The sequence below is a fragment of the Lasioglossum baleicum genome, chromosome 3, assembly GCF_051020765.1.
Source record: "Lasioglossum baleicum chromosome 3, iyLasBale1, whole genome shotgun sequence".
NCBI lineage: Eukaryota > Metazoa > Arthropoda > Insecta > Hymenoptera > Halictidae > Lasioglossum > Lasioglossum baleicum.
This window is the reverse complement of record NC_134931.1, coordinates 3,038,435-3,065,176: the sequence shown is the minus strand read 5'-3', so window position 1 is coordinate 3,065,176 and position 26,742 is coordinate 3,038,435. Positions and strand designations below refer to the sequence as shown.

The following is a 26,742-nucleotide window of genomic DNA, read 5'->3' as shown; positions in this document are numbered from 1 at the left end:
TATGTTCAGCGTGTCCCCGTGGATTAGAAAACGACAACGGGTGATGTAAACTACGCCGATCAATAACTGCATCCTACTGGACGCGAGTTTTACATTGTAGTTTTCTCTTGTTCGGTCCAGCCGACGTCCACCAATCAAAGAAATGTCGAACGTTGTTAAATGTTTATGTTGAGCGTGTCTCCGTGGATTAGAAAATAGTACAGACGCATAAACTTCCGCAGTATGCTGATCAATTCCTGGAAAAGCGATTATATAAAAATATATGTAGCTAGACTGCGGATTCTATGCATTCGTAGCATGCACACGATTCTCCGCAACCTACTGTCACACTGCAGTGAAATGTTTCCCGAAGTTTTTATTTTATTTCGAATCTGGCAGCGGTCTTGACGCGGCACGAGGACATTTTTATTCGACTTTCGGTTCCGTAAACTAGTTCGCGAAACGTTGCATTCGTATCTTATAAACTTCAACGTGTGTGTTTGCAATAGTTTGCATACCGACGAGAAATATTCGATCGCCAAGTGATCAGCTTTGAAAGACGCGTGCAACGATTTACATATCTCATTGGTTTTTGCCGGTATTGGTTTTCCAGTTTATCCGTAGCGACGTTAGATTCTAGAAAATCAAGATTAACCAAGATTACCGCGAGTGCGAGGTCAATGTATGCAGAAGATGATCTTGAGCGACGATGTCGATACATACATATGTATATCGAGCGGCCGCCATTTAATTCCCGCATGAATCCACGATCATTTTATAATTACATAAAACAAGACCCGTTAACCCACTTGCTCCGCCAGTTCTTCCGCGGCTGTGATCATTATTATACAACAGTCGCGAACAACTTCCTAGAACGAACTAATTTGTATGTATCTCTTGTAGTTAGTAAATGTATACTCGCATTATATTTACAGTAAATTATACAATTATTACAGCCACGTTTAAACACGTTTCTCTCGGCACAGCTTTTCGTTCGTTCGACTCGGAAATGTTGATGCTTTCCCAGAATGCACAGTGTACCGAATGGCCATTCTAGGTGGAATCTTTAACTTTATGGTAATTTTGATCGGGAAAAAAATTTTTGAAACAAATATTTGAATTACATAATAAAGTGTTACAAAAACTTAAAAAAATTGTGGCAGGCAGGATAGCACACATTAGTAGCTGATTTTTGTCGGAATCCCTTCTGTATAGTTTGGACCTAATGCAAAAATAATTTCAAGATGGGATTCTTTGAATTCTGCTTTATTAAAGTCAACTAAGTGACATAGAAAACTGGTACTTCAACAATTTTATGAACATTAATGTGAACATTTACTTATATTAATATAGAAAGTCGTGCATAGAAGCTTATAGGTTCTTATTTATTGCTCCGCGACACAATTTTCTTTTCTCAGAGTATTACGGTTCGAAGTTGTCACGTATTGATTTCTATGCTTGTATCGCTGTTAAATGAATTATTATGGGTATAATTTTGTTTGGCAAACATTCCCAAAGAAGAATACAGTGGTCGAAATTTCTATAAAGTCATCTTCTTTTTCATAGATATTTTAAAAATATCACCATTTTTGTTGATTTATCGTATCTGGTCTTGTGCCTTGTAGACACTCGGATAGAGGGACTGCGTACTCTAGACCGCTATGTTTACTATTTACGTTTGTTTTGATTTTTTTTCTGTGTGGTGCAGAACACAAGTTTCTATAAAGTCACTTAGTGTTTCTCTGTATTTTGAGCAGAGAACTACGGAAAACTGCGAATATTCTAAAAGTATTAGTTTTAGAACTCACAGAAATCCTGTTTGTTATAATTTGATTCACGTGTATGAGAATGCCGAGAGGAAAAGTACTAACAAGTGAAGAAAAATCCATCAATCGATGCTTATAAAGATATGGGCTGCTCTAATCGCGCAATTGCTAAGAAAACTAATCGGTCATATACTGTGATTAATAATTGTATCAATTTACGTGAAAATTACGGAAAAAATCATCTTAAAGGTAGTAATAAAAAATAGTCAAAGAGACAACATTCAATATTAATGAGGTCTGCAGCTAAGGAAAGGAAAAATGCAGCAGAATTTCGAGCTGAATTGGAGCTCCCAGTAACAACAAGACGTGTGCAACAACTTTTAAATTCTTCTGCACAAAAATACAACGTAAACCAGGCCTTAAACAAGTACATAAACCGGCCCGTATTGATTTCGCACGGGCACAAAACACAGTGACTTTATAGAAATTTTGGGCCATTGTATATCTTTCCACCTAAAATGGCCTCTCGGTACACTGGAACGGTGCGGTGTGTTGTAGATTCGTAGAAGGTGTTTGTGTCACGCGTGCATTTCGTTTATTTATTTTCATTTTCATTTTGCCGGTTCAAAGAAGGTTTATCTCTCACTCTGCAAAGTGATTCCTTGCTCAGCGTAAACTGTCTGCAGAAATACCTGAAAATAGAGTGTAAAGCATACATATTTTACGCAGTGTCATATAGAGACTCGAATGGACGCTGCTCCAGCCTGTGCTCTGTCCGGTCCATGTAATAATAATGTGACCCCAATTCCTCCATTGGCATTATTCTCAAGTTGTTGCACGAATTTCTCTCATGTGTCAAACGTCCACACTGGAACCACCAGACAGACTGCTGCAATATCCATCAGTCGCAAAATTTCCTTATTTCCCTTGAAAACAATTTAGTCGAGCGTCGCGGAAAATAATGTCAGTCTACGTCATATCTGAAACAAAAACAATAAATTACTATTTGTTATTTTATTCCACACTCTGCAGTCTCACACGTTCCATTTTAAAACGTACAAGCCGGAAAATGATTAAATAAATTGATTTATTCGCACGCGCACCGATGTAAATGTCAATCACCATCCGAATAAACGCGTTCCCATAATTGTTAACGTCAGTATTCTACGAAATGCGAAAATCGCGGGAATGAAAATGTTGCGCGACAAATCCTCGTTGCTCCTTACATGAATTTTGAAAATTCTAAAAGACGCTATGACGCAGCAATAAACATCTGTGATATCTGAAAACCCGATTGTCAACTCAGCTTAAAAATTTCGCGATCCGTGGCTCGACATCAATTATTATTTGGCACGAAAATTAGAGCTAAATTCGCGGGAGGAAAAACGAGCGAAAAAACCCGTCATTTTTGGGTCACCCCTTTCAGTTCGGGCCATTTCTTCAGATTTCCGGGCGCAAGCGATCCAGATGTAATTCGTAGAATTGCTGGAGACTTACAGCTCTCATTTTCCATAAAATTTTCATTTTGGCATCGAGCCAGAACGAACGTCGGTGTAGAGGGGATCGTAGTCACTGCTTCAGGTGGTAGAGCGCGAAAGCTGTTCAAGCGAAACGTTAAAGGAGTAGCCGCGAATGTTGCCGATGTGGATGGCAGTGTCGTTGTGTCGGCTCGGTGATTCTCCGAGAAATCAAATCGTTGAACCATATCCGCGAACAGGTTAGTTTTCCGCCGGTGTGGAGGTCTATACGTGTACGGTAATGGTAGATTCGGTTGGCTGATTTTGTTATAGCACGGTATGTTTGATAGCTATTTCGACAGAGAGGAGCAGGCTCTCGCAGCGGATGCGCGAATTATTCGTGAATAAGGACGTTAACAACAGGAAATCTCCTTTCCAAACGTCATTTTCAAACCATCTCTGCCAGCTCTCTGCCAATCAGCAGAGAGCTCTCTTTCTCGCCCGCGTTCGTTCCTCGATTTTCGAACAATTTTTCAATTATTTAGTTGTTTAGTTTCTGCAATTTTCGTTTGAATAAATTATGTAAAATGTATGTTAACCCATTACAGTCGGGGCGATTTTCACTTGAAACTTAAACATTTCTTCCGACGTAGAATAATTCCATTACCTGTCACTTTTTTTTCATTTTATGGATATGAAATTGATCTAATACCGCATACAATACTTAAATGCGTAGTAATTGATTAGATCCGACATATTTACAATGTATTAGGAGTTGATATATTCTTCAGTGTTTGGCTTCTGCGATTTTCGTTTGAATCTATGTATTACGTGGAAAGTATGTTAACACCTTGCAGTCGGAGCTATTTTCACTTGAAACTTGAACATTTGTTCGACCTAGAATAATTCCATTGTGTACGATTTGTTTCATTTTATGGATATGAAATTGATATAATGCCTCATACAATACTTAAATGTGTAGTAATTGATTAGATACCAACATATTTAATAATGTAAACAATATTGCGAATAATAGTGCCACAATTTTTAATGATGTAAGTTATAGCCACAAATGCATAAAATCCGCAGTGTAGCTACGGGTTGTATCCAAAATCTGGCATGGTAGGATAAATGCGCATAGTAGGATCAATTTGCAAGCGAGAGAACCCGAATTGAATGGTCACCGAGTAATTATACAAGTTAAAAGTGGAAGTGGGACAGTATCGAATGGACGGGACTCACGAAGTAGAGCAATAGCAAGCAATGGCGATATCGATAGACCTCGCGGAAACTTTCCTATCGTATTAATAAAATCGATATTGCTTCCCGTCGAAGTACCGTACGACGAGTCAATTGATTGATACAAATCCACGAATAATTCATGCCCAAGCAATTTTGAACTTCGACCGTGTTCGATTCTAAATCACCTACTATGTAACTCCATTGAGCTCCGTTGTATGCGCATACGTAACATCCACGTGTGTATGTAGATGCACTTTCGTAAATACAGAGTGGCCCGGCATTGTCGGTGTGTGATCTGAAACGAGATTCTATTCTCCATTTAATTATGAATATTCCATAAATCGCGTATTTCAATAGCATAATAGAGCTGTAGTCGACACTTTTTCCCCATTCGACGCTAGCTGGCAAGGCGTTGAAGAATGGCGTCTGTACTAGGGATGGCTTGCACAATCATTAAGCGTGATTTATCACTAGACAGCGGATTGTATGCATTTATGGCATGATAGGTAGGTGTAATTTAAAGCAGTAAAAACATTAGAAGAATTTTAAAATACTGTTACATTTTTATTCTCACCCTATTAAACATATTTAAGAAAGGAAACAAATTTCTATTTCGCTCCAGTTTGTTGCAATTCACGTAGAAAATTTTGACTTTTTAACCGAGAGTAGAGAGAAACTGCTCACTGTCATCCTGATTTTTCATCTCGATTGAATTAGTTCTTTCTTGAAATAAAAATTGCATAAAAATATCTGCATCTAACGTAAACTTCATTTACTGATAAAAATAAAAAATATTTGATTTTCTTTTCCGTACCCCTTATTCCGGTATTTTAAAAAATAAAATATTAATTGTCTAACACTCGATGTCGAAATCGTAATATTCATTTAAACAGTATAAAAGTGCAGACTAATTATATTATATTTAAAATACACCAAAGTATTACTTAACAATTATATGAAACGCACATGATAGTTTCAGAAACGTCTTACACAAGTCTAAAAAATTTTATAAAAATGCGATGTAACTCGCAAATTTTGTTTCGATTTCGTAGATGTTCTTCGCGCGCAGAACAGTTATGCTCTCCGCCAATCAGAAGCGATCAGGAAAATCACGAATCATTATGAATACTCACCGTGATTGGGAACGAACATGATCACGTTGATCCAAAAGTAGCAGTTCCCGCGATCTCTAGTCAGTACACGATATAAGCGACATTTGGTCCCGAAGTAATCGATCATATATCGAGACATCACTGTACTCGGATGGCTCGAGCCGCGGGCTGGCCCGAGGAGACCGTATTTTCGAGTAGGTTTTCATTTGTAGCGGGACCAACGAATCGTTTTCCATTCGGATCGCATGAGGTCACATGAGTAGGCAGCGCACGTAACGACAAAAGGAAGCCAATTCGAATGCCTTGGGCATTCGTCTCGCTAGAATGAGTGTGCGTGACCTGCCAATTGCTGGCTCCAATCGTCTGGACAGCCGTTCAAGGCGTGCTTTTTGTTAATGGCTCTCGTCGAGGTTCGTTATCGGCGACTAACAGTCCGGCCTGGTGTCGTTGAATGTGTTGTAGACGTGCTGTTATCTCCCGCGATGTCGATATCACTCTGAAATAATTAATCGGCCGTTCCCGTCGCGTCGACCGCGTCTTGCATTTTTTTTCGCGTTGTTCATTTCCCGGCCACTGGGAACTCTCTTTCGATGGTGTATTATACTAATATACGATGTGATTAGGTTGTCCTAAAAGTTTCCTTCACTACGTGCACATTCCATATCGTTAGATAACATCAGCATATACGAACAACAAAATCTTCTGTTCGTTAATGTTTTATTATTCCTTAAGCTTCCCCTTTCTTAACCATGCCATTGGTATTCTTGAAAACTACTCTGAATTTACACTGAGCACATTAATCAAGAACGAAACGAACTTTTGGGACGACCTAATAGTATATACAGTGCTGTGAATAATTATAAACTCACACTTATTTCCTGTATTTTTTCGTTATTATTTTCAAAGATCCACTGAGTAAGTTTTACTACATTTATGATCAGGTAGTACGACCTTTTCTATGTTAACAGTCTCTTGCTATCTCTTCTTCGTGCAATGTAGTAGCTGAATGTTTCAAAACAAGGAGATTTGAGCTGTGAATATTTATAAACTCGGTCGCTATTCATGCCTCATTCAGAACGTTTCTGAAGTTTTGTCAGATCTTTTTAGTGATAGTAAGATTACAGCAAGTCTCTAAAAGTATTTTTTTAGGGATCTTTGAAACAATTCTGTACTGTACACTATGCCGCGTGGCACGCTATTGAGTGATGTAGGAAAACAACGAATAATCGATTTGAAAAGCTGTGGGAAAAGTCAACCACAAATTGCGAGTACCTATAATTAATAGATCCCAAAGTGTAGTAAAAAATTTCTTGGAACTTGGTATTGAAAATTGCGGGAATATCAAGCGATTAGTCTAAAATTGTGAGTCGATTTAGCTTGAACTGTGATTCCAGTCTTGTAAGAAAGTGGGTTGCATATTCTAGAAGGTTTAAATATCAGAAATGTTTGTGCGAAAACCGTGATCTGGAGCGATAAAAAAAAGTTTAATCTTGATGGGCCTGATGGGTTCAATAACTATTAGCACGATTTGAGGAAGGAAAGAAAGATCGTGTCGCGAGGAGCTCAGGGAGGTGGATCAGTCATGGTTTGGGCTGCCTTTAAAAACAATTTTAACAGTGAAATAGCTTTTGTAAACGGTAGAATGAATGCTGTTAGTTATCAACAGATGTTACACGACTACTTGTTGCCTTTTATAACATCAACAGAAGACGATAAAACGATTTTCCAGCAAGATAATGCTCCCATTCAAACAGCATCCTCTACAAAGAGGTGGTTTCAAAAGTTCAGGATCGAGCTATTACCATGGCTAGTACTGAGCCCTGATTTGAACCCCATCAAAAACCTATGGAGTATCCTGGCGAGGAAAGTTTATGATCAGGAGAAGCCACCAATAGAAAGTGTTATCGAACTTAAAAAACAAATAAAATCTGCTTGGACAGATATTCCAAATGACATCTTAAATAAGCTATTTAGTAGTGTTCCTGACCGGCTCTTACATGTAATAAAAAATAAAGGAAAATGTACTAAATACTAAATGAAAGATATTAAAATTAATAATAAGTCTATACTTATTCACAGCTTAAACCACAATTTTAAGAACAAACTCCATTTTTTCCAGATTTCTGAGGAACAAAACTATTATTTTGTGTTTGTTCACTTTTGTTTTGTATTAGAATATAAAAATGCATAAACGGTTTGTGTGCGTCAATTTTTGTTTCGGTACAATGAAAAACATAAAAATATGGTTGAGTTTATAATTATTCACAGCACTGTATATATATATATATATATATATATATACAGGGTGTGGTCGGACGGGTGATACAACCGAGCAGGGGTTGTAAAAATAAGTCGGAAAAAAAGGAAATAGGAATAACATTTTTTTGTTTGACGCTTCGTTTTCGAGAAAATCGAGTTTAAAGTTCCGCCAGGTTCGTGTGCTTTAGTATATGCACAAAGTAGAATTGGTTGATCATGGTCAGACGCGGCAGACGATTCCTTTCCAATAGCATGTGTATTCATGTATTTTCAAACCCGATTTTCTCGAAAACGAAGCGTCAAACAAAAAAATGTTATTCCTTTTTTCCGACATATCCTGCACCTCCCTGTATGGGGTGCACAATAGATATCAGTAAAAAATTTCGAAAACAGTTTGTTTCCATGGCGAATTCGAGGTCACCATAACAAATAGGGCCACATATTTTTTCCTTTTTCCATATTTAGAGGACATCTAGATGAATTCAAAACACATATTGCATGATATTTTTGCTAATTATGATGTTACTCGATTTACAGTAGTGGAAGAGGTTACTAAATAAAAATTAAAAAAAATTTTGTTTAAATATATGTATGTACCATATGTATATAATACACCATCGAAAGGGAGTTATATTTGGACCGTTTATTTTGAAAGTGGAGTAAGTCCATTTTCTCTTGTTTCGAGAAAATTAAAGGTTAGCATATTAGTCAATTTAAAAATATGTATAACTTAATTATGTCAAGTCTGGCAATATTTCTACTTATTTATCAATATGTAATTTGATCATATACATTTTTTTCAGGCTAACTAAAATAATATATATTTACGGGCTGCAAATAGACTTATACCACTTTCTCCTGTTTCGAGAAAATTAAAGGTTAACATAATATGTTAATTAAAAAATTTAGGCAAATTATATGAAGTCTGGCAATGTTTTTACTGTTTTATCAATATGTAATTTGGTTATATAAATTTGTTTTAGCCGTATTTTACTAAACCGATGTATACTTACGGGCTGCAAATGGACTTGCATCACTTTCAAAATTAGACAATTGTAAAAATCGTTTAATTTCATTTTTGAAAAATCAAATATCACTTAAAATATACTTCATATTAATCCAGTTTTATTTTCAAATAATGGCACGACATAAAATAGAAGAAGATTCTACCTCTATTATTCTTTTCCTCTTTTTACTATTCGTTAATTTGTTGTTCGTAGCGGAATTATCTTCATCCTCTGAATCTGAGATTATTCTCCTGTTTAAATTCATGGGCTTTATTTCTGTGTGAATTTATTTAAAATTAAATAAAATAAATATTTTCAATTGTCATAAAATAATATTGATTTACCATTTGTTCTTACCTATATATCACTATCTGATGTTAATATGAAGTTATCCATTTTAGGAAAAAATAGAATAAGTAACCTAAACTAGTAACTCTTGACACGTAATATGACACGTAATATAAAACAAATGTAGAATAACAGGCTGCTGATCTGATCGGCAACCATCTGCTAAGCCATCTACCTCTGTCAATTGGACGTGCACCACTTTCATAATCGATAATTATGCAATTTCATGTACCGACCAATTTTAAATTGTACAAAACATGGGAATTGTTTAAGAAATGAAACACGGACTAGTTATACATAAAAAGTTTACATTAAATTAAGCATGAATTACGTGATATCTAATTTTTTTCAAAAATGGAGACCTGCACCACTTTCAAAATAAACGGTCCATTTATTGATTCTTCTGCCACCAGGCCCCCCGGGGCTTAACTCGGCTTAATCGACTCTGTTTAGTTAACGAGCGTGTCGATCGCTGACGTCTCAAACTGTCCCGGCTCGCGTTTGGCTTCCGATCGAATCGAGTGTATATGCCCGCGATGTACGGGAACACGTATACCAGGAAAAGGATTAATCGATCGGATTGCTGAACCGGGATGATATCGGATTCCACTGACGTTTTCATACGCCCACGCTCTTGTAGAACACGGTGATCTACTTTTACAGGTCTCATAGAGGGTGTCCCGTTGCTCCACGATCTCCTTCAAGGGATCCATTCAAGGATCGCAGATATAAAGACAGGTGGATATATTTTTCAGTTTTCGCCATTTTTATCTCAATCGTATGAGTTTTTTTAAAAATAAAAACTGGCCATTGTGTTGAAGAAACAATAGACGTGATCTTTCAAAGCTTCTCAAGGCAAGTGAAATTTTGTCCGTAAAATCATTAGATAATCATTAAATAAATATAAATCGAATTACTGAACTAAAATTAAAATTATTATTATTAAACAAATTATTAAACTAAAAAAGATGATGTAAAAATATCACTTGCTCATAGAAAGATTTTCAACCTGTTTGTTTTTTGTTGCTTTATGAGTAGAATTACCCATGTACATATTTTCGAGTTTGCTACCCGGCCCACTGAGCCTAAAAATTTGGAAAACAAAATTCGAAAAAAAAAATTGGAAATCACTAGTATCCTCGCAAAAATACAGATGCATCTTTGCAGGGTAAATTTATTTCAAATGTAACGCTAATTGTTTTAAAAATAAAAGATACAAAATCACTAGTATATTCTTCCTTACGTACATACAGGTGGGTCAAAACCAAAAATTTTACGATCTGGCCCTCTCTAAAAAATGTTTGCTCACCCCTGGTCTAGAGAGTAGGCGGGACGCGCAATGTCTTCCTGTTGACATTCATAGATTTATTTGCACGAACTTGCGGATTAAGCCATCGTCAATTTCGCTTGAACAAATCTTGGTTTGCTCGATGGATCACATGATATTCCTTCATCTCGCATTTCTGTCCCTTTAAATTGATCATTCGCCACACCGTGGGAAGGAACAAGTAACAATTCACAAAAATTCTTTATTAAAGGGAGAGGTAGATGACTACAATGATGTGTCATAGTGCTAACTTCTGTGTGACTAAGGCTTGTGACCGACCGAGTTTCATTGTCGAAAACATCTATCTTAGTCGCTATTTATCATAAAGTAAATAGAAAGTTGGTCATACAACCTTGACATCGTTTATAAACAAACTTCATATAACATTTTTTTCGTATTTTCACATGTAGATAGATCATGCTCCTACAATTTTGCCGGAAAAGTAGGAAACATCCTGTATACGCGAATGCATACAGTATAGCAAAGTTAGATTTTCTTAAAATTACGTAACAGACACGGAAACGGGATCGAAATCAAACATGAAGCAGGAGAAACGCGCGTCTATTAAACGGGGTCTACAACAAAGTCGCAACAGCGACTGTGTGCAGCCAGTGTAATTCACCGTTGTTCTATGTAAATCAAGACGTGTAATCAGCTTAAGCGAAGCTCGCGTCGCTGAGAACTGATTCTATGTCCCCTATAAAATGAAATTCCCGTATAATATCATTCGGAGCTTCATTCTCTTGCCTGGTCGAGTGAGAACGAAACGCGAAACTTTCCGCGAAGAAAATTATCGAACGTTGCACACTTCCTAGAAACCGAAAACCTTTTAAGCCTTTAATTGATCGAAACACACTGAAGTTAGGTCTTTGGTAACTAAATCAGGAGAGTTTATTAAATTTCCGCGCCACTCTAACGTAATAAATTACAGCCCGATTGGTTTCCAGCCGCATTGTGTGCTCGACCTCGCGCACATTATTACTGAAAGGCGTACTGCATACGCCCTTCGCATACAAGCAATTACTTTTTGAAGGCGTGTGGACTCTTCGCAGCTAAATGCTTGAAAGCCATCCACGTCGAACTGTATTTTTCCGAGTCGTCGAGAGCATGGCGGGAATGCACCGATGTTTTGTAACTAGGCTGAATTTCAACATTACGCGATCGTATGATAATAATTATCTCGCTGCGGATCTTTATGCGAATTCCTGTTCATTACGTGCAGATAAGTCGCGAAACAGAGAAAACAGCGTTAATCTTCGTTGGTGCACGTTTTCAACAATCCTGTATGCCGGAAATGCACAAAGATCCACAGTTGAATGATTCAGAATAAAACCGATATCCTTTGTGCGTCTCGGGACCTGTGCCATTTTGTTTGCGAACCAGCAAATTTTATGGGAAATATAAACTTCATAGAATGTAAAAGCAGAACAATAAAATCTGTGACGTTCAGCCGCGTTACTCAGCATTCGAAGAAACTGCTTCGAACACAGAGAAGCTGAACAGTGTCGCAAAATAATAGATGACACCGAGCGATATCGGATTCCATTTTCTGCCAAATCGCCGTATTTTCGTTAGTCTTCGTCGCTTTGGGACTTCAAGCTTTAAGCAATTATTAACTCGAACGAACCGTTCGAATATGGAACGTACTCCAGAGGAGAGATACTATTTTTGAAATGGCCATTTTCGTGTCCATTGGAAACTGGCCCCTTAACAATAACGTTCTTATACGTAGGTTATTCGTTCAGATAATGATCTTCTGTCTCCACACTATCATCCCCTTCCACGACGCTGTTCCCCACGCGTTCGCCGCGGCCCGGTCACGTGACACAAAATACAAGATGACACCGATCGATATCAGATTACATTTTTGTTTATCTTCGTCGCTTTGGGACTTGAAGTTTTAAGCAATTATTAGCTCGAACGAACCGTTCGAATGTATGTACTTACTCCAGAGGAGAGATACTATTTTTGAAATGGCCATTTTTTCGTGTTCAATGGGAACTGGGCTGCTAACAATAGCATTCTTATAGGTAGGTTACATTAGGCTCTATCGAGTAGAGCCAGTGTCGCCAGATAAAGACGAAACTTGTGTCCCCACTCTATCTTCCCCTTCTACGATGCTGTTCCTCATGTTTCCATGTGTCCTGCAGAGAGGGAGGAAGTGTTTCCCCTCAATTCGGGCTCCCTCCCCTCATATAATTGGTGTTTATACAATAATATAGTGTATATTGTAAATATTCTATGAAGTCGACGATAAATGTGCACAAGTGGTCGAAAGTTTACAAGTGTAATGTATTCGCGAGTCCCAGTCAGTCGGTCACAAACATATTGGGACAAAATTGCAATAGATCGGAATTGTTGAAAAAATACTTCTATGTGGACCAATATTGAAAATTTAAAAAATACGCGCGCGTTTTGTAGGTCTGTGTCAATTGAACATATTCTGAAAATTTCGTCAAAATCAGTAGACGTTGCGATGAGCTACAAACGTTTAAAGATGGTGAAAATTGCGATTTGTCACGATTTTCGGCCTGTAACTGCAACAAATCTAAGGATTCTTAGATCTTTCAATGCCTGTCATTTTGATGAAACTTTCACAGTGCATATAATTTTGACACAGATGTAGAAAATGTACTTTCTAAATTTTCAATATAGGCCCATATGTATTTTTTCTACAATTCCGATCTATATCAATTTTTGAAAAGATTTCTGTCCACACTCTGTAGTAAACTAATTGCTGTTGCTTTCCAAAAAAGTTCAAATCGCATGGTCCAATATTAAAAAAGTTATCGTCTTTTTAAGAGTGTCCCAATATTTTTGTGACCGACTGTAGTTTCCTCGTTTTCAAGGATTGTGAGAACTTCTGACAGAATTATTGAATTTTCAAAAGTGTCTATAGCTTTGTTACACAACGTAAGAAGTTCAAACAGCATTTTCTCTATGTAATAAAGAATAAAATATGCCTTTACTATTATTCACACAGAGAATTTCTCTTAACTGGTCAACTATGGTGCTTTTACCTTACCTTGCCGTTAAAAGATAGCCTATTTAAATTGAATCCCCTGAAACGGTGTCCAGGGTCTCTCGTGACCCCAACAAAATTTCTGCTGAATAATTTTTGCTGTTGTATTCGGAGAAAATTGGAGGGAAAGGATTGAACAACAATATTTGATGTTGCCGATATTTGATGATGACTGCAAAATTCGATTTGCCTCCTGTTTGTCGCAATTGATGTGGTAAATGTTTATTTTGCATAAAGATCGACGGAATCGCAAGAGCTGATTGGCCGTGATCGGCAAGAACGATTCGAGCGCTGGCAGCCGGAGCGTCTGACTTAGCCTGTCCCTCGACAATGTTGGGATAAATGAAGTTTTATTGAGTAATTAGAAGGGTCATAGACACGCAACGGTTGAGACGACACCGTGGAGGGATCGCTGAACCAGCCTTCACAGGATACAATAAATATTTAACCTAGTTCTCCGCGAAGCAATAATTAAACGGAAAAAAGTATGAGCTGTATCGTTTGTGCATGTCATCGAGTCGACATATTTCTGTTAGGGGTGTGCGAGTACCAGAAATTTCGGGTTTAGGTTGGGTCGGGAAATTTATTCGGATTATGGTCGGGATCCCAAAAGTTTATAAAGTCGGGTACCGGCGGTTTCGGGTAGCCGAAGTGGTAATCGGGTCGGGTCGAGTCGTGGTCCCGAAAGTTTGCACTACTCACTCGAAGTTAAAGTTGGGACAAGTCTGCAATTAAAGCAGCGATAAATAACTCTGTGCATATTAACCCTTATTAACCGATATTTGAAATATAAACTTTAAATCCACTGTTGCTGCTACGGCGACACGACTGTTTTGCTTACTAATACGGGGTCTGTCTGGAAAGTAATGCAATCACATTTAAAAAAAAAATCTATTGTACATATGTGAGTACAAACCTTTAAAATTCTTCAAAGTAGGAGCCTTGGGCGTCAACACATTTTTTCCAGCGCAATTTCCATGCTTCGTATGCTCCCTGGAAGGCGTTATCTGGAGCCATCTCGTAGTACCCTCGTCGCAGCCTCGTCGAGCACTTCCAACCAAAACTTTTCTGTAAATTACGGGTAAAACAGTAAATGGTACTTCTTAGTTGGACCACAACACTTCCTCAACCCCCCCGCGCGCGCGTACAGTCCTGACTTGTCTCCCGCCGACTTCTTCTTGTTTCCAAAAATAAAAAATGTGCTAAAAGGATGGCATTTTGAAAGCGTGGAACGCGTCAAAGAGGCTGTGACGAGGGTACTACGAGAGGTTCCAAAAAACGCCTTCCAAGGAGCATACGAAGCATGGAAATCGCGCTGGAAAAAATGTGTCGACGCCCAAGGATCCTACTTTGAAGAAATTTAAAGGTTTGTACCCATATGTTTAATAGATTTTTTTTTTAAAATGTGGTTGCATTACTTTCCGGACAGACCCTGTATAGTGCTGGAGTTGTTGGTGTACTATATGAATCACTAGGCTGGAATGCTAAGAGTTAAGATGTCCGATTATCGGTCCTACAGTGATGTCTCTCACGACGCAAAAGCCTCGGGGGGATTCGGTTGCGTCGTGCGTAGACGGGTAGCGATTTTTTTGAGCTTAAAAGGCCGAGCTGAACGTAGAGAAGGACAGCGCGTTTCTTTCTTTCGGATACGCTGTCCTTCCTTCGGTTCGAAACTTTCATCGTCGATTAAACCACTAAATACAGTTGAAGTTATATCGTGTTTAGTGCCATTTTAATCAAGAAAATGCCACGAATATATTGATGAAAGTTTTATAAAGAAATAAGTAATAATATAAAAAAGATTAAACATTGGTGTTACATTGTGATGACGCACGGGCCTTTGAACTGTGCCGACGACTGCGACTCTCCGCGTCGCATTAGTAGTGGTTCACACCGATATACCCGAGCCGAGATCAGATTACTACAGTGGAGGGGATATGTTTTTTGCGTCCTGCGTGTACAGCCTTTTTGCGTCGTGAGAGACATTACTGTAATAATTAGACTGCGGATGTTTATGGAAATGCATATTTATATGGAAATCTGATAAAGCGATGGGACTTAAACAGAAATATGTTTTGCGATTAGAGGATTCCAAAAATATGTTTTTTATTTTGCATTTTTTGCATAATGCATATGTTTTTCAAAGAGGAATATGCAAAACATATTATTTACCGTGTATATGCATATCTCATGCTCATATGAATCATTTATCTTGTTAAATTTATTTAATCTATTAATCAGCACTCGTATCATAACCGAATAGCGTCGATAATAATGATACGCCGATGTTACGACCTTATATTGCTTGCTGTGTGTGTGTGTGAATCAGCTGTAAGACATATGTAGCTGTTGGTATTTAGAATTCGAACAGTTCAGTTTGATACTCGAAGTGGTAAGGCGAATTTTGTGAGAGTGCGTGCGATCATTATTAAAATGCCGAAAGTTCGGAAAAGTAGGGTTTCACTGATGAAAAGCTGGATCGAGGACGATCCCAATTTCATTATTGACGAAAATAATGAAAGTAGTATTTACTGTGAAATGTGCAATAAAAGTGTGAAGTGCGATAGAAAATCGTAATTAATTCAACATATTAATACTTCCATGCACAGACAAAATAGTGATCAAGCAAATATTACGATATAGGTTTATCATTAAATGAATCAATAGGAATATACAGTAGCGGAAAAAAGTTTAAGACCGCTCTAAAGAAGACGATAACTTTTTTAATATTGTATTATACGATTTGAACTTTTTTGGGGAGCTAAAGCAATTAGTTTACTAAAGGATGTGAAAAGATATTTTTTCAAAAATTGCAATTCATCGAAATTGTTGAAAAAAATACTAAAAGTTGATTTTTTAACTTTTTTATGTGGGCCTATATTGAAAATTTAAAAAATACGTTGTAGATCTGTGTCAATTAAATATATTCTGAAAATTTTGTCAAAATTCTCGACGTTGCAATGAGCAACAAACGTTTAAAGATGGTAAAAATTGCAGATTTTCACGATTTATTGCCGAAAATAAATCGTAATACTCCAGTATAACTGTGAAATGTCTGTTAATACTCAATATTGTACCTAACACTTAATGTAATATATAATTAATATCGGAAAAATTTGCATATTTTTTTCGAGCATATTTGCATATTTTTCGTGCATATTTGCATGTTTTTCGTGCATAAATGTCATATGCATTTTGCATATTTATCGTGCATAAACTTCCGCAGTCTAGTAATAATATTTCGATTTGTAGAAAACACCGTTTACTAAACGCTGATTTGACCGCGTACATGCCGCAACTTTAACTTCGGATATCCGAATATTGCAAACTTTCGGGACCCCGACTCGACCCGACCCGACTGCCATTTCGGGTACCCGCACACCCCTAATTTCTGTTCTATTCGCCCGTAAGGAAGTACCTATCGAAATCGAATATTATAGATGTATGTAAATGGATATAAGTGCACGTGTATATATATACTTTTATAAGTAACGTGTAACAAGAAAGATTGTAAGTACAGATCAAAGTCTTCGAATTAGCTGATGTCCGCTGCTATTCGGCTTCTTTGTCGTCTATGATCCGAGACAATGCGGGTCAATTGTATGTATATGCATAAGATAATATTGTGAATCATGGTACGAGTCGTCTGCCTGTGAATATTCTATCAAGTATGTAAACAAATGTGTCTTAGGCTATTTGTATTTAGACTAATTTCAGCTGATTGTTTACGTATCCCCAGTACTTACAAGCGATTGTACGGTAAATAAATTAATTAAATGGTTCATCCGTGTTTCTTTCCCTTTCGCCTTGGATAAGTGTCACACTCTCGCCCCATTTTCTTGGAATCGCCGTGTACGATCATCGAAACACTGTTCAGTTAAAATTTCTTTTATAAAATACGTGCAACTGTTTCGAACATACGGTTTGTTCTTATTATTTACCTGTTTCACTTTCCGGGTTGCGTTTTATTATTCTTACGCAATCTATAATTATCCCTTCCTTGTGTTTCAGCTCTCCTTGTTCCTGCAAGGAAACAGTAACCTTTAATAAAGCTGCGATCTCACTTCTAAGAGAAAGTTATCGTGTCTACATGATTTTCCTGTTTCAATATGAGCTTGGATAAAACGCAGCAAATCATATTCAATAAAAGATTCCAAACTATGTCTCGATAAAAGATTAAACGCTTAAAATTCGTCACTTGAAAATAAATGGAAAATAGCTGTTTGCTTTCAAGCTCGTAATTAAGCTGGGCGCCGTTGCGTTTAATCTTGTATCTTTCTACATACACGAGATTTGAAAATTCTCCTGTTCTAATTAATAAATAAACAGTCTGATAGTGATGGTAAGCACAACTTGGTCCAATAACAGAAAAGTTATTCTAACGTTCATCAGCTGCCGGTGAATAATAGGACTAAACGATGTCACGCGTTTGAATGGCGCAATTATTGTTTAAACGTCTGCGCCCCGGAGTTTCTGCTCGGCTGTGAATCGAAAGTAGCTTGAAATTGAGCACCAAATGGATTTAGTTCGCACACAAAGGAGGTTATGTGGAAGCGTGCGTTCAGGCTGTGCACGTGTGTATGTACGTTGGTCGATGTGGTTTTACCACGGACTTATGGATCTATTAACGGGAAACAGAATGAAGCGCGAGCGCAGTAATTGCATTATACCTACTTCGCGAACAATTAGATCCTACGCACCCGCTCCACGTTAAAGAAATTATACACGTCGGCGAACGGTTCGGCAACAGCAAATAACACTTCGATTCGATTATCCTCCTTCGCGAATTTTGAGAGAATGTTTGCGCTCTTTCGTTTTCGAGAAATTCATTTTTCCGCGCTTTTTCTTTCAAACTTTTTTAATTATTTCTTCACGAATCTTTCGCCAACGTGGTTACGACATTTTTCTGATTAAAACGAGACCAAACACAATGTAGTTCGCATCAGATTTTTAAAATTACTTATTTTTTATGCTTGCAGCAAAATTGGGTAGATGAAATTCGGAATTGTCGAAAGATTTAAAAAATTGAAGATGTCAATGATTTCTCCTCTGTTAAAATCATTAAGGGAAGAATTAACATTCGATTTAGTTTCTGTTTCTTGCAATCGTTGCAGAAAATTTTTATATTGCATCAAGATCCGCAAATAATCCAGATTCTCAAGTTATTTTAGTTCTTATTTTACTTCTGATTCTGTTCGTTTATTATTTAATTTAAGTCTTCGAGAGTGGTTATCTATTATGAGATTAGCCTTCTGCATCGAGGGTTTTGCTAATGACATAACCAAGTTACCAATAAATGCTTATAATTACCCTGCGAATCAATAATTCTGACTAATAAATGACTGAAACAATCGAGGCCGATGCAGCCATGAGACACATTCAATTGATTAATAGTTAATTATCGGACATGACATGATAACGATCAAATTGGTAAGGTAATAGTATAAACACTATTATCTTGTTTGCATATTACCGACTTCAGTTATGGTTGTTTGTACCTGTTCTGTACAGTTGCAATTACATGTGCAATTACCGTATTTTACTACTCTGATACAATCACTTATATTCACTTAAACAAACAACTCTGTTCGTGGTTGAGTCTGCTGTTCATCATTTTACAGTATTATGTCCGTAACTGTGTCGAAGGTCTCTACCGTAACTGTTAAAATTTTATCCCCTCACCGCTGGAGAGATTTTCCTGGAAACCAGTCAAACAGGTAATTTCTTTTTATGAAACTTTCACCATCGTTTTCATCTTGTTTTTCGAAACACGATATACATGCAATTACTCGTGTAACAAGCGACTTCATCTAAAGTCGAACCTCGGTTCTTCATTCTTTATGAATCGCTATTCTTCTCTGCGTTCGGCACTCTACAAAAAATGTAGCATCTCTTCTAGAACATCAATAATAATTTATTGTCAACATATAACGACCAAAAAACATATAATATATATACACGCCTTGTATATTACAATATTACATGTTCTTCGATCGAATAGAATGCGGAATATCAGAACCGAATCATAACCGAAAAATAATAGTTATAGAACCGAAATACAGTGGCCGAAATTTCTATGAAGTCATCTTCTTTTTCATAGATACTTTAAAAATATCACCATTTTTGTTGATTTATCGTATCTGGTCTTGTGCCTTGTAGACACTCGGATAGAGGGACTGCGTACTCTATAGACCGTTATGTTTACTATTTACGTTTGTTTTGATTTTTTTTCTGTGTGGTGCAGAACACAAGTTTCTATAAAGTCACTTAGTGTTTCTCTGTATTCTGAGCAGAGAACTACGGAAAACTGCGAATATATTCTAAAAAAGTATTAGTTTTAGAACTCACAGAAATCCTGTTTGTTATAATTTGATTCACGTGTATGAGAATGCCGAGAGGAAAACTACTAACAAATGAAGAAAAAGCATCAATCGATGCTTATAAAGATATGGGCTGCTCTAATCGCGCAATTGCTAAGAAAACTAATCGGTCATATACTGTGATTAATAATTATATAAATTTACGTGAAAATTACGGAAAAAATCATCTTAAAGGTAGTAATAAAAAATAGTCAAAGAGACAACATTCAATATTAATGAGGTCTGCAGCTAAGGAAAGGAAAAATGCAGCACAATTTCGTGCTGAATTGGAGCTCCCAGTAACAACAAGACGTGTGCAACAACTTTCAAATTCTTCTGGACAAAAATACAACGTAACCAGGCCTTAAAGAAGTACATAAACCGTTTGAAAACCGTTTCAACCCCTGCTTCAAACACTATATTTGCTCGGAAAGTTATCTGAGAGATCTAATAAAATTTGAATTTCAAGGTTTCGGAGGTTTCTTATTTTAGAAAAAAAAAGATTTTATTGAAATCGAAGGGTTGTTATTTGGGAGAAGAAAAATTTTGTTGAAATTTGAAAACCGTTTCAACCGGTTATTTTCCGAACCGTTTCAACCCCTGCGTCAAACACTATATCTGCTGCGAAAGTTATCTGAGATATCTAATATTTTGAATTTCGAGATTTCAAAGAGATCTTATTTTACAGAAAAAAGATTTTGTTGAAATTTGAGAACCGTTTCAACTCCTGCTTCAAACGCTACATCTGCTGGGAAAGTTATCTCAGAGATCTAATATTTTGAATTTCGTGATTTCGAAGGGTTCTTATCTTAGAGAAGTAAAATTTGGTTTTTGAAAAAACAGGTTCCTGGACTACTGTGCGACGATGCGACATTTACGGAGAGACTGCTGTATTAGGAAAGGTAGCTCTTAAAATCGGAAGACGCGGAGCTGTCGGACGATCGTCTTCACGTTCAATTAAGCAGTAGCGAACTCCCACCTAAACTAATTCTTCAATTAAGCCAGTTCCCCTAGTCGAGACCGCGAACATCATTAATTGCTGCATCGACCGACACGAACCGACTCTCGCAACGGCGACGAACTCGCGGCGGATACATTTCCCGTCTTACCCGTCTATTTCCTCCTCGAAGACTTCGTATCGCATGCGGTGCAATCAGATAATAAATCGTATCAAATGAAGGCGATCCGATCGATCCAGTTGACGAAGGGGATCGTTTTACGTAGCCGCGACTCGCAACGCTCTGCGTCTGTACCCATGACTTTGTTTCACCGGGAAAACGACATGAAATTTTTCTTCTTTCCGTGGCTTTTTACTCGATCAACGTCAACGGCCATTTTCCCGAAAAATTGTAGAACTCCTGACAGGATCAAGATAGAGCGACGAAACTTTTCTTAAATCGAAGCTGAACGGTTGTACATCAAGTTAGGCTACAGTGATTAGAACGTCTTTGTCGTTTATAATTTTTTAGGAGACGAAAGCAGCGGATCTTCATGCAAAATAAGAATTCTTAACCTGATTTGCAACAAATTGGAGCACTGAATAATATTTATTTTTCATGTGGATTTTATGCAACTATGACAAAAACGAGTACATCAATTCACACGCTGCAGAAACATTTTAAACAAAATGAAACAGTGTTATTACGGAAAGGATCTTGCAATTAATAGACAATTTTAGTTTCTCGTAAACATCCGCAGCCTTAAAAAAAATTTCATAGCCAAGATGCAAAATAAAAATGCAAAAATGTTTATTTACGCAAAATAAAAATTTTCCACCTAAATTGCAACAAACTGGAGTGAAATGGAAATTAATTTTTTCTCTTAATATATTCGATAGGTTGAAAATAATATAACAGTGTCTTTAAATTCTTCTGATGTTTTTATTATTTTAAATTACACCTTCTCATTTTTGTCATAAATGCATAAAATCCGCTGTCTATTGATAACTAGGTTAAAATTAAGCTAGAATATAAAATTCCACAAAATTTGGTAGGATTTTTATTTATTTCGGATTATATCGTGTGGTTCTATAGCATTTCAGATTCAATTTGGAAAAGTTCCACGATTTGGTCACAGGAATGGTCAAATGTCCACTAGACGGAATGGCGGGTTATTTCCGATCGAGTTTAACTGGATATGACAGCGAGGTATTCACCGGGAACTGATCGTACGAGCAATTTATGAGCTATCCCACTTTTTATACTCCGGTGTACACAATCGTTCGACTGTTTATTCTTAGTGGTATTTCCTCGTGTTCTTCGATATTTCACTCGAATGGAAGTCAGCGTGGATGGCTGTGTACTTCCGAGTCGATCGCTGGCAACTTTTTTTATTGTTCTGCGAGAGTACTGTAGAGTTTTAATTGATCTTTCCAATTAATTTCTAGAATGTACGCAACCGACTACTACAAAACATGTCTCTTCAAAATTTGTTTCACACTTTATCCAGCAAACTCAAATCCTTTCAACTTCTAAAAAAAAAATGGCCGAAACAAGTCGTGCGGTCTAATTTCGAAAAAGTTATTCTCTGCTGGGAATATCGATGTTCCTGCATTGTGTATCGCAAAAGAAATTACGCAAGTGGTCTTAATAAAATTGTTACCGTGCACAAAGACCTCGCGTGCTTTGCTTTTATTAAACCGGCATCTGTTGGCTCTTTTATTTCCGGTTCAAACCAGATTCAATTGGAGAAAATTAATTTTTTCCTCACGTGAGCTGCCTGATTAGATTACAGCGAGCGAAAGTTTTTCAGTTAAGGTGATAATTGCTCTGTGCTTTATAAAAGCGACGTTTTAGTACTGGCTAGTATTTAAAGCACTTCGTTAAATAATATCATATTATTCCGCTAACGATCATTCTATCACTCGTTCCAATCACGTTTCCGTTTCAAGCAGCACGCGTTAAAGGAGATCATCTCAACGTGTAATTATTCAATTCCAGCTGTTTATCGTTGTACGAGCCGATAACATTCTGAGAACCTCGTGTACCCGACAATTTGTACATTTTTCCACTTGCGTGAGAATTTAGACAGACGGTAGCCTTGCTGTTGATGTGCCGACTCGGTTAGTCGGGAAGTAGTTATGTAATACAAAGCTTCCGGAAAAATGTGTCTCAACGCGACACGGAATTCAATGCACATAAAAAATCGTGGGAATAAATCATGACAAAAATGTACGGCTATTAAGTACCTACATAATTTATTATTATCATCATTTGTAAGCTGTTTATGCAACCTCCGAGATTTTTTCTTTTCGAACCGCAGAGATAACCGGAATCGTGGTCACTGTCGACGCTTGTTTTTCAAAACATGGTGTATAATAAAATATATACTTAACTCGTGTAATTTCGATCATTTTTACTTGAAAAAAATAACTTGTGTACTCCGAAAACCCACAAATACGTGTGCAAAATTCTAATACAGAGAGTCAAATAGTTCTTCCGAATGAAATTCGTAAAAATTGGTGAACAAAATCGCGAAAGCTATCAAACAAAAATATTTAGCTGGTGTAATGTCAACTATTTTTACTTAAAAAAAAAATAACTTGTGTACTCTAAACACCTATAAATATACGTGTGCAAAATTCTAATACAGACACTCAAATAGTTCTCCCTCCCGAAAAAAATTCGTAAAGATTGATGAACAAAATCGCGGAAACTATCAAACAAAAGTATTTAGCTGACGTAATTTCTACTACGTTTACTTAAAAAAAATAACTTGTTATTCCGAAAAAAATTCGTAAAAATTGGTGAACAAAATCTCGAAAATCAGCTGATGTTTCAACTATTTTTACTTAAAAAAAATAACATGTCCACTCTAAACACCCGTAAATACGTGTGAAAAATCCTAACACAAAAAGTAAAATGGTTCTTCCGAAAGGAATTCCGAAAAATTGCGAGAAAAAAGGAACAGGCTTGAAAACCAGAGTACATATCCCCTTAATCGTCGGTCTAGCTAAACCGTGGTTGACCGACTCGCATTTCTTAAGATCGCGATAGTTGTTGGCGAGAAACACGTCAAATTAATTTTAGAGCTTTCCAACGAAATTGCTAGGCTCTTTGCCGGTGGGACCGCGGCGTGTACGGCGCGGCTCTTTGCTTGCGTAACTACAGTAACGTTACGTTCGACGTAATTATATAATGGTGCGATGCATTCTAAAGGCCAAAGTTGGATCGATGTGTCTCTCCTCGTGCAGGAGTATCGTAAGACTCTTAAGGAGCTGCTGCACCAGTGAACATCATCGGCGTGGTCGATCGTATCCATCGAGTGTGTGCGATCGATGGGCAAACGGTATCGGTGTCGTTCGAAACGAATCACGCTCCTCGATTCTCGGTTTCACGATCGACCTTGGACACCATGCGACGTCCGGTGAACCTCCCAGCCGACTTCGAGTCGCCGTTGAATCGCGTCCATTCAACAGTGCCGTGAACACCGTGTGTTAACTCCTGATACTTGCTCGCAGAGTTTAGTGATACCTCAACTGCCACAGTTTACCTTCAATCAACTATTAAGTATAACAGTTTGGTATTTGCGCGGAGTACAGAGTGACCTTTCGGTTTCAGTGTCATCTCAGGTCTGACGTTCTCCGTGTCCTCAATCCTGATAACTAGACTGCGGATTTTATGCATTTACCACAAAAACAATTTTTAAATGCTTCAGCAGAGGACACGTTAACACTAAACCTACCAGCACCGGTCAAAATGACCGGTTCCAGATCGTTTATTTATTTTATTTATCTATAGAATAAGAAATTATTCTATAGATGTCTTTAATAGAGCACGTATTACAATAGGAGCCGCACAAAGTCTAAATCAAATGAATCTTGTCATTTTTATGAGGGAGCATGTTCCAGTTACTTTTGAGGCTCGGTAGGTTTAGTGTTAAAAATATTTGACGTCAATGTATTAGTTTCAGCTTAATAGGACAATTAAAAGAGGAGTACAATTTTTATTTGGCTCCTGTGTACTGCAAACAATGCGAACATTTTTTATTGTGCATACAGATCCGCAGTCTACCGATAACCGTGATTGTTGGCAACTTTCTTCGAACGTGTTGACGCAAGGAAAAATCGCCGATATCAATCTCGCCTGTTTATACCAAGACACCATGGACTGAGACACAGGAAGAACTCTTCCTGTCACGAAATGAGCAAACGCTTGCCGAAGACTTTATCTGAAAAATACCGACTTCTCTCCGTATCGCAAAATCTTCGGTGAATTAAACTTGTGTATTTTTAGCATCGCGATAGTGCGTGCGACGCGGCAGTTTCCTTGTTTCTGCCAGGAATAAGCATTGCAAACGAGGATGTTCGGCTAGGAGATAGGATTTCTTTGATTTTCAAACGAACAGATAGCAGGAGATTTTACGCTGACGAGTTTCTCGATGACGCCAGGTTGCTTGCTCGATGAAGACCTTCCGTTGCAAAGGGTCATTGAGTTACTCGAGAAAGTAGCAATCGATTGGGGAGTGGCCTGATGAATGAACAGAAGCAGGCCGAGTTTCGCATGACCCTTTAACGTTCTAATGGAATTTTTGCCTGAAAAATTTCATTTTTATCCTGGTTCTATTCCGTGGAGCGGTGTACTTTGTTCGTCTCGAAGTGACATCAACAGAATCGAGGAAATTGGGCGAACGTTTCTGTTTTATCTAAGGTTATAGTTGGTTCGAAATAGCAAATAATTACTGTGTTCTTCTGTACGAGGTACAGAATCATTTCGAAATGATTATACTTAACGAAGGTTTTCATTAGCCAACGAGGAAGTCGGTACAAATATTGTTGAAAATGGTCGTACAGGGATAGTCTTTCAAGAGAATACTTTCTGCTGACAGATATTCTGTAACTTGACCATGTTCCCTTGTCAGTTCTAAAATTACACTGTCGAAATGCCCCACTATTTAGTCCAGCTCTGTCTCGTTAATCCTCCTGCCTTCTAATTGGTTGGCTCACTGGAGGCTTTATTCGAAGAAGATCCTAGGTTTAAGACGCTATCAGCGCTGAACTGGCTTTGGCCCTTGGTCTCAATGATCTTCCAGGCTCCTCGCTGTTTCCCTCTTTTTGTTATTGAACAGTCGGACTTCACCAGATCAAGTCTACATTGCACTTAACTTTATATTCTTTGTATATAGTTTGAAACATTAATAACTGAGATATACGCAAATTTGCATTTCATCATTGTGTAAGGAATAATTGAATTATTTAATTGTAACTCTAATTTCATAGGTCTGCACTTCGAACGCTATATCTGCTCGGAGAGATACCTGAAAGATCTAGTATTTTGAATTTCAAGGTTTCGAAGGGTTCTTATTTTAGAGAGGGAAACAAAAATTTATTGTAATTTATTTTAGAGAAACAAACACCGGGATTTTTATCTTGAATAGTTTTACTGTTTGCCTCTTTTCGTTATTAAACATTCGGACTTCACTAGATTACAAACATTCGCATGAGCATTTATTTAATATACGTATTAATCTGAGAAGATCCGACGGGAGGTAAAATTTCAGTTCCTACAGGGTGCTCCAAAATAACAGTATCAAAATTATAATCTACCGTTTTCTTCTCTATATGTGTGATTTCGCTTAACCTAATTCAATAATGTATTGGTTTACAGGATGCCGATTCACAATTTTACTTCTGCAAAGACTGAAAGTCCAGGACCACATCACCGCTAAATTGGCTAACTTCAGCGGCCGGTTCTTTTTGTTACTGGACACTTGGCTTTCATAGTCTTTCGAGGGTTATAGTTCCAAGCCTGTCGAAGTAGGGTTTTCGCGAGCAAGATTCTTTTTCCAAGTTTCCCCAAGGTTCCAGTAACGAGTGGAGAGAGCTAAAGTTACCTTGCTTCTTTGTGGTGTGGGGCTTCATTAGCG

The 26,742-nt window shown here is 37.5% G+C and overlaps 1 protein-coding gene across 4 annotated transcripts in view; it reads left to right on the top strand.

Moving 5' to 3' along the window:
- Pka-c1 (Protein kinase, cAMP-dependent, catalytic subunit 1) overlaps nt 1-26,742 on the top strand; it is a 109,304-nt gene that overhangs the window by 40,663 nt on the left and 41,899 nt on the right. For all 4 annotated transcript variants that reach the window (XR_013011910.1, XR_013011909.1, XR_013011908.1 and 1 more), the window contains one exon: nt 1-26,742. This exon is cut by the window's left edge; it is cut by the window's right edge. The gene's annotated coding sequence lies outside the window, so the exon portion shown is untranslated.